Genomic DNA, 12,196 nt, shown 5'->3' on the forward strand with positions numbered 1-12,196 from the left:
GTCCAAAAGTGCGCAATTCGACGTGAGATTCAGTCACGAAGTTGCAGCTACGCCGAGCGTGCTTATCCGATGCTGTTTACCCGCTGTAGAAGACAACAACGAAGTTGTCCGAAAGAAACGTTAGTATAACGTTAGGTTCGTGAGCTCGCTTGCCATCCTAAAAAGGTCGAATCGCAAGTTTCCCGACTCTCCAGCTGGTCCAGTTACAGGAAATCGCATATAGCACGACCGCCCGAATACTCAAACATGGCGCCGCCGCCAGCCGCCGGCACGAGATGGCAGCACTTATGAATAAGGGGTATTCACAGTTTTACTCATCGTCACTTTGTTCTCTTCTGCTTGGCTGTATTGACGAAAATAAAGGACTCGTGAAGTAACGTTCACGAGGCCCTTCGTGCTGATCGTTCAACACGGGCAGTCGTTCCTCGATTCCGTCTTGGCTCCGGAGACTCTGCAATCAATGGTTATGGGCCCAGCACGCTTCCACTGCGCCTCAACAACCCAGCACTGTCCTCCTCAACAACCAACAACCTCCTCGACATCTCCTCCACGAATCTCTACGTCTGAAGTCATTCAAGAATGGTACAAAAGCGACGCAGAAGCCATGAATGTCATTGTCCAGTCACTTGGAATGAATCAGACCAGCTACGTGATAAACCAGACGACTGCAAGAGGAGTCTTGCAAAAGCTCGAGGAAGTGAACATAGGACGAGTCCTGAAACGGACGTTGACGTTGAAGAGCAAACTTAACAACGCCAAGTGGAAAAATCAGGAAACTGCACTCTAAATCAGGTAACGCATATGTAACGGTTAAGTACCGCTTGGCCAAGAGGTACATTTTTTAAAAAATGTACCTCTTAAAATTAAGAGGTACATGCGCCCTCACATGCGGTACATGTAACGGATAGCGCGCAGCGATTTAGGCCTACCCGTCGGGGTGGTTCCCCTCCTCCACGATATATTAACAGCCCCAGGAAGCTACGCTGCACGATAAATATAACAAACAAATACCTTTATTCGAAAATTATATCCATTTCAGGGTTGATGCTTGTCCATCGCGAGCGTGCATTGATGCACAAACGCCGAACACACGGGGCACAACGTGTATGGATGAACGATGACCACTGCGTCTCTCCTTCACCACTGCAGCTGCTCTGTGGTCACGCTTCTTTATCTCTTTCACACCTTTGGATAGCTGTTCTTCCCCAACTTCCGTTTCTTCCGCAGAACGTAACACCAACCACAGTAGACGATTGACTCACTCATTTACGACATCGCTTGACGTAACCTAGGAGAAAATACAATGTAAAAAAAAATCAAACAACCGAAATAGCTTGCCTGAAAAACATGCTTCCTTGCTTGTGTAATCCAGGTGTAAAATGCACTCTCGGCTCCTCTAATTCACGCATCAACGTTCGTGCATGAAGCACAAACTTCGTTGTCTCCGTCCCTCAGTCGTTGTGTCCAGCCTGCCGGTGATCAGGACCACTGGGAATCAGAGCGAAGATGAACGAAAATGCGTCGTGAAGACGAATAATTACTTCAGAGATATAATACGCACCTTAAATGACTTCAATCTTGAACGCGTCGAACGAATTTCTTGGAAGACCGAGCAGACTCGTCCTCGCTCCCCGACGTTTCAAAACAAACTGATTTGCAGCGGTTGCAAGAAACGAATTCTTCCCAAACATGCGATCCCTCACAGTCATGGGTTCTAGTTATTGCACTTCTTTGACAGAATGATAGTGCTGATCCATTACGGCACTGCTGCATAAGGGAATTTATAGACTGGTATTCGGAATCACACGAAATATTTTTGCAGCGCATGGATATCGTGAGAAGGCGTTCGTACTCATGCGCCGGAAACACGCGGTACACAAGAGGTACAGCTGCTATAGATCGCGCTTAAAAGGTACCTAGCCGGTACGGATGGGTCTCGGAGCCCTTGTACCGTTTGAATTTCGCAGTGGTCGCGGACTGTACCTGCTGGTTGAGGACTGCACCTCATGTGTACCGCCTGGCCCAGGTGCGGGTCCTCTTTTATGCGGTACGTATCGGGTGTCGGATCTAGAGTGTGCTACTGAGTATATGCAGCGCATCGAATATTTGGCCGAGCAACTCCGTGTATTGTGTGAGAAGATTGATAACGCCGAAGTAGCATCATTAGCGATTCAGGGCTCCCGAAGGCTTACTATAACGTGGCCAAGAGTTTTGATGCTTGCAGGGCATCCGATTTGACAACAGGGAGAGTAAAGTACGCCATAGTACAGGAAGAGCTACGACAGCGGAGGGATACCACTGAAGAAGCCGCGCACAACACGCGAGTCATGAACAGAGGAACACGAGTGATCGTAAAACTGCTTTGTTACGACTGCGGTAAACCAGGCCATTTTGCAAGAGGCTGCCTTTTGTTGGGACCACGAGAGCGGAATCTAAAGAGAGGAACCCCATCACCGTTCGTGAACAGTAGAGGGGACAGGCCAAACCAGACTGCGAGGATAGCGAACTTGACCAGTGAAGAAGGCCCAGCACAAGGCTCACGCAGCGAATATACTTTCGGTACCTGCGAAAATAATGAACCCAACGACTGTTGGACGGTCGACTCTGGAGCAAGTATAGTCACATGACAGAATCTCTGGACGTGCTTTGGAATTACAAGAGCGAGCAGAGAAAAGTGACACTCGCAGACGGACGACTACTAGAAGCACTGGGAGTCGGCGACGTTAAAATCCAAGTCACGATTGGAACTCATTGCCGGCGAGGAACGTACTTCATGTACCAGGGATTGCTGATAACCTTATCTCCGCATCTAAACTGGCACAACATGGGTTCACTGTTCTCTTTCTGTGACGGCCTGTGCAAAGTCTATTGCGAAGAGGAGCTTGTTTTCAGCGCTTAAGACAGATACGGCATTTACAAGCTGTACGCCAAGGTCATCCCACCAGACCCAGAACATGACCGCGCATTAAGAGAAGACCCGAAGAATTTGTGGCACAAGCGTATGGAGCACGTCAACTACTCAACGTTGACTGAGATGCAACGCCTGAGTACTTTTAGAGGACCCCCAAACTTGGCTGGAGATATCATTCACTGCATCAATTGCCTCCACGGAAAACAACCGCGCGGCTCATTCCCGAACGTAGGAGGGCGGCGAGACGAAACTCTGGAACTTGTACACATGGATATTTGCGGTCCTTTTCATGAAGCTTCGATAGGTGGGAGCAGATTTTTTATTACTATCGTCGACGACCAGAGCCGGAAAATATTTGTTCGTTTTCTCAAGCATAAGGACGACGCAGCTGAAGAGATCGAAGCTTTCGTAGGTATGGCGGCGACCCAAACTGAGAACAAAACAAAACGAATACGTACAGATACGGCGGAGAATTCCTTCTCATTACTTCTCGCTAACAGCGACAAAGTGCTGTAAACGGCATCGAGGTCCACGAAACCGAGACGAGAAGACAATTAGTATCAGCCAGAAGGAATATATCGACGAGATACTGCATCGGTATCACATGGATGAATGCAGGCCTATTAAGATGCCCATGGAAACCCACCAGGAAGATACCGTCAATAAACAAGAAAAGTTGGACGAGAGGCCGGACGTTCCCTACCAAAGCATCATTGGAAGCCTTAAGTATCTTGTGCAGGTCACAAGACCAGACATAGCATTTGCGGTCAACTACCGCAGTCAGTTCAACTCGTCCTACACCATCCAACATTGGAAAATGGCAAAGCGAGTGTTGATATATACTTACAAATAATTAAGAGTCCTTGCCTACAGTACAAAGCAAACAACGACCGGCTTCATGGTTATTCGGATGCTAGTTGGAACTCAAATACGGCATGTAGAAAATCTCAGAGCGGATTCGTATTCATAATGTCGGGAGCGGCAATCTCCTGGAAATCCACGACACAAAGAATAGTCACTTTATCGACCTGTGAAGCTGAGTATGTGGCTCTGTGCGAAGCCATGAAGGAGGGGAAGTGGTTTAGGATGTTTTTATGTGAGCTGGGATTTGACTATCTATGCGAAGATGCGACAGCACTATTTTGAGATAATCAATCCGCAATCAAGCTCTCCGAAAACCCGTCCAACACCAAAGGTCCAAACATATCGGCCTCAAATATTTGTTTGCAAGGAGACAAATAGAAGATGGGTTTTTTCAGGTATCATTTATTCCCACTACAGAAATGGTAGCCGACTGATGAAAGATGGAAGTCACTGAAAAGGTTAGCCAGCTGTAGGACTCGAACCCACATCTTCTGGATTGCCGGCCCAGAGCTCTACCAATTGAGCTAAGCTAACACACCTCCGCAGCGACTTCCAAGAGCGCGTCATCTGAAGGGACACATCAACCACTCTTTCTCACTCATCCCCCTTTCACTCTTACATTTTTCTCACTCATACACACAATCATACGACGGGATCGACGCAAGCGGCAACTGTTGAGCATGAGAGAACTGACGTTCGGAGGCTGGAACAACATAGAAAGGACAAATACATAAAAAGCCACAAATGCCTAAGAAATTAACGATGAAAGATGGAAGTCACTGAAAAGGTTAGCCAGCTGTAGGACTCGAACCCACATCTTCTGGATTGCCGGCCCAGGGCTCTACCAAATGAGCTAAGCTAACACACCTCCCCAGCTAGTTCCAAGAGCGCGTCATCTGAAGGGACACATCAACCACTCTTTCTCACTCATCCCCCTTTCACTCTTACATTTTTCTCACTCATACACACAATCATACGACGGGATCGACGCAAGCGGCAACTGTTGAGCATGAGAGAACTGACGTTCGGAGGCTGGAACAACATAGAAAGGACAAATACATAAAAAGTCACAAATGCCTAAGAAATTAACGATGAAAGATGGAAGTCAATGAAAAGGTTAGCCAGCTGTAGGACTCGAACCCACATCTTCTGGATTGCCGGCAAAGGGCTCTACCAAATGAGCTAAGCTAACACACCTCCCCAGCGAGTTCCAAGAGCGCGTCATCTGAAGGGACACATCAACCACTCTTTCTCACTCATCCCCCTTTCACTCTTACATTTTTCTCACTCATACACACAATCATACGACGGGATCGACGCAAGCGGCAACTGTTGAGCATGAGAGAACTGACGTTCGGAGGCTGGAACAACATAGAAAGGACAAATACATAAAAAGTCACAAATGGCTAAGAAATTAACGATGAAAGATGGAAGTCACTGAAAAGGTTAGCCAGCTGTAGGACTCGAACCCACATCTTCTGGATTGCCGGCCCAGGGCTCTACCAAATGAGCTAAGCTAACACACCTCCCCAGCTAGTTCCAAGAGCGCGTCATCTGAAGGGACACATCAACCACTCTTTCTCACTCATCCCCCTTTCACTCTTACATTTTTCTCACTCATACACACAATCATACGACGGGATCGACGCAAGCGGCAACTGTTGAGCATGAGAGAACTGACGTTCGGAGGCTGGAACAACATAGAAAGGACAAATACATAAAAAGTCACAAATGCCTAAGAAATTAACGATGAAAGATGGAAGTCACTGAAAAGGTTAGCCAGCTGTAGGACTCGAACCCACATCTTCTGGATTGCCGGCCCAGGGCTCTACCAAATGAGCTAAGCTAACACACCTCCCCAGCTAGTTCCAAGAGCGCGTCATCTGAAGGGACACATCAACCACTCTTTCTCACTCATCCCCCTTTCACTCTTACATTTTTCTCACTCATACACACAATCATACGACGGGATCGACGCAAGCGGCAACTGTTGAGCATGAGAGAACTGACGTTCGGAGGCTGGAACAACATAGAAAGGACAAATACATAAAAAGCCACAAATGCCTAAGAAATTAACGATGAAAGATGGAAGTCACTGAAAAGGTTAGCCAGCTGTAGGACTCGAACCCACATCTTCTGGATTGCCGGCAAAGGGCTCTACCAAATGAGCTAAGCTAACACACCTCCCCAGCTAGTTCCAAGAGCGCGTCATCTGAAGGGACACATCAACCACTCTTTCTCACTCATCCCCCTTTCACTCTTACATTTTTCTCACTCATACACACAATCATACGACGGGATCGACGCAAGCGGCAACTGTTGAGCATGAGAGAACTGACGTTCGGAGGCTGGAACAACATAGAAAGGACAAATACATAAAAAGTCACAAATGCCTAAGAAATTAACGATGAAAGATGGAAGTCACTGAAAAGGTTAGCCAGCTGTAGGACTCGAACCCACATCTTCTGGATTGCCGGCAAAGGGCTCTACCAAATGAGCTAAGCTAACACACCTCCCCAGCTAGTTCCAAGAGCGCGTCATCTGAAGGGACACATCAACCACTCTTTCTCACTCATCCCCCTTTCACTCTTACATTTTTCTCACTCATACACACAATCATACGACGGGATCGACGCAAGCGGCAACTGTTGAGCATGAGAGAACTGACGTTCGGAGGCTGGAACAACATAGAAAGGACAAATACATAAAAAGCCACAAATGCCTAAGAAATTAACGATGAAAGATGGAAGTCACTGAAAAGGTTAGCCAGCTGTAGGACTCGAACCCACATCTTCTGGATTGCCGGCAAAGGGCTCTACCAAATGAGCTAAGCTAACACACCTCCCCAGCTAGTTCCAAGAGCGCGTCATCTGAAGGGACACATCAACCACTCTTTCTCACTCATCCCCCTTTCACTCTTACATTTTTCTCACTCATACACACAATCATACGACGGGATCGACGCAAGCGGCAACTGTTGAGCATGAGAGAACTGACGTTCGGAGGCTGGAACAACATAGAAAGGACAAATACATAAAAAGCCACAAATGCCTAAGAAATTAACGATGAAAGATGGAAGTCACTGAAAAGGTTAGCCAGCTGTAGGACTCGAACCCACATCTTCTGGATTGCCGGCAAAGGGCTCTACCAAATGAGCTAAGCTAACACACCTCCCCAGCTAGTTCCAAGAGCGCGTCATCTGAAGGGACACATCAACCACTCTTTCTCACTCATCCCCCTTTCACTCTTACATTTTTCTCACTCATACACACAATCATACGACGGGATCGACGCAAGCGGCAACTGTTGAGCATGAGAGAACTGACGTTCGGAGGCTGGAACAACATAGAAAGGACAAATACATAAAAAGCCACAAATGCCTAAGAAATTAACGATGAAAGATGGAAGTCACTGAAAAGGTTAGCCAGCTGTAGGACTCGAACCCACATCTTCTGGATTGCCGGCAAAGGGCTCTACCAAATGAGCTAAGCTAACACACCTCCCCAGCTAGTTCCAAGAGCGCGTCATCTGAAGGGACACATCAACCACTCTTTCTCACTCATCCCCCTTTCACTCTTACATTTTTCTCACTCATACACACAATCATACGACGGGATCGACGCAAGCGGCAACTGTTGAGCATGAGAGAACTGACGTTCGGAGGCTGGAACAACATAGAAAGGACAAATACATAAAAAGCCACAAATGCCTAAGAAATTAACGATGAAAGATGGAAGTCACTGAAAAGGTTAGCCAGCTGTAGGACTCGAACCCACATCTTCTGGATTGCCGGCAAAGGGCTCTACCAAATGAGCTAAGCTAACACACCTCCCCAGCGAGTTCCAAGAGCGCGTCATCTGAAGGGACACATCAACCACTCTTTCTCACTCATCCCCCTTTCACTCTTACATTTTTCTCACTCATACACACAATCATACGACGGGATCGACGCAAGCGGCAACTGTTGAGCATGAGAGAACTGACGTTCGGAGGCTGGAACAACATAGAAAGGACAAATACATAAAAAGCCACAAATGCCTAAGAAATTAACGATGAAAGATGGAAGTCACTGAAAAGGTTAGCCAGCTGTAGGACTCGAACCCACATCTTCTGGATTGCCGGCAAAGGGCTCTACCAAATGAGCTAAGCTAACACACCTCCCCAGCGAGTTCCAAGAGCGCGTCATCTGAAGGGACACATCAACCACTCTTTCTCACTCATCCCCCTTTCACTCTTACATTTTTCTCACTCATACACACAATCATACGACGGGATCGACGCAAGCGGCAACTGTTGAGCATGAGAGAACTGACGTTCGGAGGCTGGAACAACATAGAAAGGACAAATACATAAAAAGCCACAAATGCCTAAGAAATTAACGATGAAAGATGGAAGTCACTGAAAAGGTTAGCCAGCTGTAGGACTCGAACCCACATCTTCTGGATTGCCTGCAAAGGGCTCTACCAAATGAGCTAAGCTAACACACCTCCCCAGCTAGTTCCAAGAGCGCGTCATCTGAAGGGACACATCAACCACTCTTTCTCACTCATCCCCCTTTCACTCTTACATTTTTCTCACTCATACACACAATCATACGACGGGATCGACGCAAGCGGCAACTGTTGAGCATGAGAGAACTGACGTTCGGAGGCTGGAACAACATAGAAAGGACAAATACATAAAAAGCCACAAATGCCTAAGAAATTAACGATGAAAGATGGAAGTCACTGAAAAGGTTAGCCAGCTGTAGGACTCGAACCCACATCTTCTGGATTGCCTGCAAAGGGCTCTACCAAATGAGCTAAGCTAACACACCTCCCCAGCTAGTTCCAAGAGCGCGTCATCTGAAGGGACACATCAACCACTCTTTCTCACTCATCCCCCTTTCACTCTTACATTTTTCTCACTCATACACACAATCATACGACGGGATCGACGCAAGCGGCAACTGTTGAGCATGAGAGAACTGACGTTCGGAGGCTGGAACAACATAGAAAGGACAAATACATAAAAAGCCACAAATGCCTAAGAAATTAACGATGAAAGATGGAAGTCACTGAAAAGGTTAGCCAGCTGTAGGACTCGAACCCACATCTTCTGGATTGCCGGCAAAGGGCTCTACCAAATGAGCTAAGCTAACACACCTCCCCAGCGAGTTCCAAGAGCGCGTCATCTGAAGGGACACATCAACCACTCTTTCTCACCCATCCCCCTTTCACTCTTACATTTTTCTCACTCATACACACAATCATACGACGGGATCTACGCAAGCGGCAACTGTTGAGCATGAGAGAACTGACGTTCGGAGGCTGGAACAACATAGAAAGGACAAATACATAAAAAGCCACAAATGCCTAAGAAATTAACGATGAAAGATGGAAGTCACTGAAAAGGTTAGCCAGCTGTAGGACTCGAACCCACATCTTCTGGATTGCCGGCAAAGGGCTCTACCAAATGAGCTAAGCTAACACACCTCCCCAGTGAGTTCCAAGAGCGCGCCATCTGAAGGGACACATCAACCACTCTTTCTTGCTCATCCCCGTTTCACTCTTACATTTTTCTCACTCATACACACAATCATACGACGGGGACGACGCAAACGGCAACTGTTGAACATGAGAGAACTGATGTTCTGAGGCTGGAACAACATCAGCCTCTTAACACCATCGTTCATCGAAGCTCCAACGCCGAAGCACCCCGACTACGAGCCACTAACATCGGAAGTTCATGACGCCCTAGATGATGACAACTACCACCCTGAATATACCGATATGAAGTTTGAAATGACAGAACAAAATCCATCGACTATCTCTACTGCCACCAGGGGAACGATCAAACAGAACTTCAACGACATCTTTTCGACAAGGCTACCACAGCCGCTCTCTCTTCAATGACATATATCAAATTCCAGGAAGAGGAAATGCCACCAAACTCTAGTGTCTGTCCTTCGGCCCTTGAATCCGATCCAGATATGAATCTCTCAACTGGCAAGTCGACGACCCCACTGAATCGTCCCGTACCTCAAGGCTTGCGGCTACAGGACGTACCACCGCCATTGATGTCTCCGGCTCCATCTTCTCGACTACCCATGCTGATTGCAGCACCACCTCCTTTGAAGTTAGATCCTTCACATCCTTTATACGCAACGGAGCGACCGCATATACAACCAAGTGGCAGCGTGAGTGAATGAATCATACAACAATGTAGCATTACGATTCCTAGAGTCATACCCATACTTCCCGAATCGTTACCTGTACAGCAACACAAATAGCGTGTGGGACTACGTGTCAGTGCCTTACCATGTAATTACCTAACATTTATTATAGGTCTGACAAGCCCCTCGTACGGTGCTTTCCGCCAGTTGCGTCCGTAAAGCTGGCACAATTAAGAAATTCTGGCATGCAGCAGCTGTTTGTTGCTACGTGAACAGAAGTGACGACAGTTTGTATACCAGATAATCACAGCAATGGGGAGACCAACTGGAAAACCCAAGCGGGTTGTGCTAGTGTCACCTACGCTTCTCGCCTGCGTTTCTCGTATGGTTTGGCAGAGAAATGGTGGAACTTTACACACAAATACGACCACCACATGTTCTTCAAGCTTTTAGAGCAGTTTACAATACAAAAGTATTGTGTGCCCAGCTTTCTTTTCTTCGGTAGAGATGCCATCGCAGTACAGCGGAGCGGAGCGAAATACGACACACGCGATCCACTAGTACGGCAGCTGTACAACAGGGGCCCGACCGGCGCTGCGGTCGCCGAGCCAAATTTTAGCGCAACAGGCCAATTATAGCCTGCTTTTCGCTTTTAGGGCGAGGGCAGTACTATTTTGGAGACGTGATGTGGGCAAGCTTGCGCATGAACCATCCTACAGTTGGCAATACAACTACCTGGATCCTTGAGCAAGACGGGCACTGCACCTGTTCTTCGTTTTTTACGGCGAGGAAGTGTTGTTTCTGTAACGCGATGCAACGTGGATCAACTAGGAGCAGAAAAAAAGAAAATAAGCAATCCCACTCTTAGTGGTGGATATCATCCTGGTTATTCTTACGCAGACTCATCATTGGTGTTATCACCGAAGAATTGGCACAATATGGGCGAAATGGGCTTGCCAATATATACAACCCATGTTGGTCTAATTTCGATCCTGGTTGCACGTTTCTTGTTGTACCATCATGGCCACCCATATGGGGCTGACATTGGCGAACTTGGCAGCCCAGAATTGTCCAATACTGGACCAATACAGCTGTGCTGCCTGGGCGTCCTCTGGCGTTTTGTGTTGGGCGTTGCACAATGCACCCACGTTTTATCACCAGTAATAATGCTTCAAAAAAAAAAAAAAAAAACTCATCTCCACCGCCTTATATCTTCGAAGGAAAATTCATGCCGAACTCGTTCGTTGCTCTTTGTGAACCACTCTTTGTGCTCTGAGCAAATGTGGCTCCCATCTCTCGATTACCTTTCGGTAATGAAGCTGCTGAGATCAAATTGTTGCCATGCCTGAGCGTCACCAGTGCAACACCAGTGGGCAGTCGCATAAAAATTTCATCAGTTGTGACCTGGGAGTCCTCGTTAACAGAATTGCAGAAACAACATCGTAGCAGACGTTTAGGCAGCCGCCGGTGTCGTTAGGACGACGGAGAAATATGTCGCTAGCGTGATTTCGTCTACACCCTTAACGATAGCCAATGCTGCGAGAGGATTCTTTTGTGGGGCCGCATCCGTCAGAGCTCGAATTGTCCTCCAGATTTTTGTGGCGAGGTCAAACTGTGAAAGGTGTTGACAAAACTTAAGCCAACGCTTCCGGTCTTCGTTCTTAAGTTCTCATGTTACCTTCGCTTTCATCTGACGGTATGCCACAATGTCAGGACGGTGCCCAGTTCGGCGAGCCCTTCTCTCTGCTCGGCGACATAACGCTCTAAGGTGGTTAATTGCTGGAGAATGACCGACGTGACCTGTTACCTTTTAGACAGGACCACCGCGTTCCGCATGGCGGAACGAACGCCTTGCGAGAGGGCCTCTGGGGACATACCGGTTTGCACAGATGTTCGGAGGCCGGTACGAAAGAGTCTCCAGTTCGTGAAATGGATTAGTCCAATAGTGGGTGGCAGAGGCAGTCTTTCGTGCGAAATATAGAGGGGAAAGTGGTCACTACCTCGGGTGTCGAAATCGGTAGCGCATGACAAGTGGCGAATTATGCCTGCTGAGCACCAGGAAAGATCCAGGACATCGAGTGACGTTGGTGCTGAGTGACATTGGTGATCGCATATAAGTTGGCTGCCGGTTGTTGAGCAGTCTCCATTGCTTCCAACAATCTCCTTCCCCGTCCGTCCGTTTTGCGGCTTCTCCAGGCCGTATGATGAGCGTTGAAGTCACCCAGTACGAGAGCTGGGGATTCCAGTGAATTGAATACGCGTTCGAG

At 47.6% G+C, this 12,196-nt stretch overlaps 2 long non-coding RNA genes across 2 annotated transcripts in view; one reads left to right on the forward strand and one right to left on the reverse strand.

The window, feature by feature from the left end:
* LOC135393128 (uncharacterized) overlaps positions 1 to 12,196 on the forward strand; it is a 53,644-nt gene that overhangs the window by 17,615 nt on the left and 23,833 nt on the right. The gene's annotated exons all lie outside the window — the stretch shown is intronic.
* On the reverse strand, positions 1,267 to 1,628 carry LOC135393127 (uncharacterized). The gene is made up of 3 exons (XR_010422470.1): positions 1,562 to 1,628; positions 1,348 to 1,488; positions 1,267 to 1,288 (listed from the first exon to the last, which is right to left on the reverse strand). It is a non-coding gene; the product is annotated as an uncharacterized LOC135393127 (long non-coding RNA).

The sequence above is a fragment of the Ornithodoros turicata genome, chromosome 4, assembly GCF_037126465.1.
Source record: "Ornithodoros turicata isolate Travis chromosome 4, ASM3712646v1, whole genome shotgun sequence".
Classification (NCBI taxonomy): Eukaryota; Metazoa; Arthropoda; class Arachnida; order Ixodida; family Argasidae; genus Ornithodoros; species Ornithodoros turicata.